The following is a 4,518-nucleotide window of genomic DNA, read 5'->3' as shown; positions in this document are numbered from 1 at the left end:
TTTATGAATAATAATTATTTTAATTAAAAATAAATAAATTTAGAAAAGTGATCAAACAAAAGAAAGATAAATTTCAAAAATTGTTATCTAATGGATAATGTAATAATCTGAAATTTTTAAATTAAGAATTAGATTTAAATTTTTTTTTAAGAGGAACCAAAACTCTGTAAGCTACCACATTGACATTAGAAAACTCCACTTTTACAAACTTTAAGCCATTTTCCACACTTTCATTCTCTCTCTAGAAAAAAATCCAACTCCCATCCTCTGCATTCTCTCTAACCTCAAGCTTCATTGCTCCAGAGAATCTTCAATTGGATGGCACCTCAGTGATTGCGACTCAAAGAGCTCCATTTTCAACCGATTAGTTTTCCCTTTCTCTGCCGGTAAGTCCTCTTCCATGTCCCACGTAATATTAGGGTTGTAATCATGTAACAAAACCCTGTTGCATGTAGTTGATTGTGCCTTCCTCCAAATTCTGACTTAAATTAGGTTCTAAAAGTTATTTCTTGTTTCCAATTTAAGGTCTGTAGGTTTTTCTAGAAATTCCGTGAAGTGCAAGCTTGAACCGGATTTAGTTGGGCTATATTGTGAAATTCCCAGGTAAGGGAAGCTGGGTTATGATTCTGTGTTGTGTGATGTATATGCATGAATTGTGACCTGTGGACGTTGTAAAATAATGCATGTGTAAGTTGTATATTGTGAAGTATTGTGTTTGAGCTGAAAGTAGATGATTTTGTGTATGAGTATGAAATCCTTGTTTTCTAAAATGTATAAAGTTGTGAATGGATGCATATGAAGTGAATTGTATAAGGTAGGGTACTGGATTGAGTATTAGAAGAGATGAAAATTGTTATACATGTTAATAGAGTTCAAGTTAGGTGGATTATGTTGTTTTTAGGTCGTCTTAAAGGAAGTGAGAGGGTGATTTCGAGAATTATGGGTTAAAGGTCGAATTAGGCTCTTAGAATGGTTTAGTTAAGTCAAAAGTGACTTGTTAGAAGTGTTAGAGTGATCAAATATACTCTCCAAATGGTAAATTTAGTTTTGAGTCCATAGGTTGATGAAAATGAGGTTTTGAATTAGAAATCCTTGCATAATCATTGGAGAATGATGTTAGGAAGACTTAAAGTTACTTAGACAAGTTCAATTTCATCTATACTTCGAATTAGGACAGTTAGAAGTTCACCAAAAGGCCTAAAACGAAACTTAAGGGTGTGAGTTCTTCCAAATCTGCAAAATTTGCAGAAAATGTGCAGAATCCACGCCTGGGCGCCCCTGAGGGGGGCTGGGCGCCCTTTGATTCGGCTTTTGCCAGAATTATGGCGCCCGGGCGCTCGGGCGCCCCTAAAAGGGCGCTGGACGCCCTTTTCTACTGTTGCTTTTATTTTTGATAGTTTGGGGGGTTCTGGATGTCCGTTTTGGACGTTCTTTAGGTCGTTCTGGGGGTTTTTGACCCTTCCAGAGCCATTGGTGAGGGTTTCCAAGCTATTTGAATTACCTAAGTAGTGGTAATTTAAGATTATAAAGATATTTGTATTAATAAATGATGTTTCTATGAAGATATGTAATGTATGAGTTATATATGTTTATTTTGCTTCTGAATGAGATTATATGATTAATTGGATGAGGTTGGTGAAGTGAAACAAGATGGGTGGTATGAATCATGGGCTTTGAGAATCAAATCAAGATCTCTAGGTGAGATCATTGTTAATGTTGAGAATAAATATAGGAAGCTCAGTCTTGGGTGTCTCCATTTTATATGGGCCAAGATATGAGTGATATCATGTTAAGTATTGGAATGAATATAGGTAGCTCAGTCTTGGGGGTTTTCCTTAATGCTCTAATGACTATTCAATCTCACTTAGAGAAGATTAGTTCATGTGGTGAGAGTAGTAGGAGGTCCTAGTCTTGGTTGTCTCCATTTTATATGGGCCAAGGTAAGTGATAACGGACTAACCTTGTGGTGGTAGGGTGGAACCCATAAAATTGGCTTTGCAAAGCAGTAGAGGCCACCACAAGTGCATAACCCGCCATAGCTCGATATTCATTCCAAGTCCGGACGAGTCTAAGTCTAACACCACTTAATAAAACCATAACTCATAACTTAATTAAATTGTTCTTCCATGCTTGTAATTCTTGAATGCCTCTTTTAGTATGATAATCTCTTAGTTAACTTGTTTCCTTTTGAAATCTAGCTTACCCTTGCTTTGTTTGCTGCCTGTTTTGTATGTGTTTGTTTTCTTTTGCAATGATCATCCTAATTAGATGTGAGCAGAGGTTTCAGAGGCCCTTTTGGAGCAAATACTAGATGGCCCAGATATCCCATACACTGCTGATGCTGCAGAGTAGTGTAGCTTAGTTATTACCTATTGTATATAACTTAGTCTTCTTTCCTCCTCTTCTTTTTAAAAGACTCTATAACAATATGTAAAGCTTTTAATTCCCTTTTATTTTGGATGACTGTATCTTATAATACTTCATTATACTTCTACTCTTAACTGTTTCACTTTATTACATATGATGCATTCCACATGATATAGATATACATATATTTTTGGGATGTTACAGATAAAATCGATAAAATAATTATTTAATTTAAAAAATAATCATGAAAAGGTTAACATTTAATATGGAAAATTCGCATTTTTAAACTAAGTTTTTAAATCAAAGTTTATTCTATTTAATTGATAAAACTAATTTAGAATTCTGTATAATATGCTATTAAATTAATTTAAACTCTTATAATTCTTATTTATAGATATAATCGTTATATTGTTTTTCTTTGCATATTGTACTATTCATCTTATATAAAGCCTTAAAGTATTTAAGTTAATATTAACATAAAAAAATAACACATTTAGTAAATATCTTAAATTTATTATGTTGATGTTAACTTATTTAAAAGGGTAAAATATAAACTTAAAGAAAAGTATTACACGAATATATAGATAAAAACAAATATAGAAACTACATCTAGAAATTAATATTTACAAAATCTAATATATCAGAATTTGAGAAAAATAAGACTTGTCTAAATAATAAAATTCCACATTAGCAATTTCAATATTACCTTATATGTCGCTCTTTAAAAAAAAAATATATATATATATATATATATATATATATATATATATATTTTCTTGGAAAGACAACAAAACTAATATATAAAAATAAGTATATTTGATTTAAAATTTCACAATTGGGTCAAAATAAACTATATCTAAAATTCAATATTAAAAAAATTATAAATTTATAAAATTCAAACAAGAAACACGCATAAAAGAACATGAAATCAAAATTTTCAATAAAAGGTTAAAAAAGACCATAATTACAAATTAAACTAAATAATTAATTTCTTGAATCCACCTTCCATGAAAGAGTATGAGACAGGTAATCTTATTAGCTTATTATTTTCTTTCTGGCTTACTTGATAACGTCATCAAATAATGCATTAAATGTAAAGTACACGTTTATCATATGTCATTAATTAATTATTCAGATTAATTGACTTCTAAGACGTCATTCAAAATATAGCAACAGAGATAAATAACAAGTCTTGCTTAGTGTTTTTTTTTTCTAAATTTTTTTTTTGTTCCTAAGCAGATATTTAGTTTAGTTTCTGTTTTTAAAATTTTAAATCTTTAGTTCATAAGTTATAAAAAATGTATCAAATGAGTCTTTTTTTGACTTCAAATACTGTTTTTGATTGTTTCTTAACAACTACTACATCTTTAAATTGCTCTGATTTGTTTTTTAATAATAACAGCACATTAGATTACTCTTTGTACTTTGACCATAAGCATCGAAAAATGACTCATTTAATACATTTTTTATAACTTAAGAATCGAAGGTTTACATTTTTAAAAACGTGAAGGACGCTCTCCCAACAGTAAAGCCTACAGTAGTTATAGGGCCTTAGTTAATTGGCCATTCGCTGATACAAACTTCAATTAATTGTTACATGGCATTAATTGATTACCTAAAGGCATTGGTGGTGGATTCAAAAGCATCAATTAACTTTTGAATTTTTATTTTTAGAAAAATACTTTTAACATTTTTTTTTACAAATGATTAATCCATTTTAATATTTTTTAAATATATGATGACTAATATTCTACTATAAACAAATTAATTATTACAGTGACTAATTATTTTTTATTTTTAAAATTTATTTACTGATTTTGTTGTTGTGAATACTAATATATTGTATGAAAGAGTATAAGATACCTAATCTTATTAACTTATTATTTTCTTTCTGGCTTTCTTGATAACATCATCAAATAATGCATTAGAAAGTACACGTTTATCATACGTGATTAATTAATTATTCAGATTAATTCAGTTCTAACAAGTCATTCAAAATATAGCAACAGAGATAAATAACAGATATTAATTTCAATAATATCGTGAACAAACTTGAACAGATAATAATAATAATAATAATAATAATAATAATAATAATAATAATAATAATAATAATAATAATAATAATAATAATAATAATAATAATAATAA

This window comes from Vigna radiata, chromosome 9 (genome assembly GCF_000741045.1).
Source record: "Vigna radiata var. radiata cultivar VC1973A chromosome 9, Vradiata_ver6, whole genome shotgun sequence".
Classification (NCBI taxonomy): domain Eukaryota; kingdom Viridiplantae; phylum Streptophyta; class Magnoliopsida; order Fabales; family Fabaceae; genus Vigna; species Vigna radiata.
Note: the sequence above shows the minus strand (reverse complement) of the source record.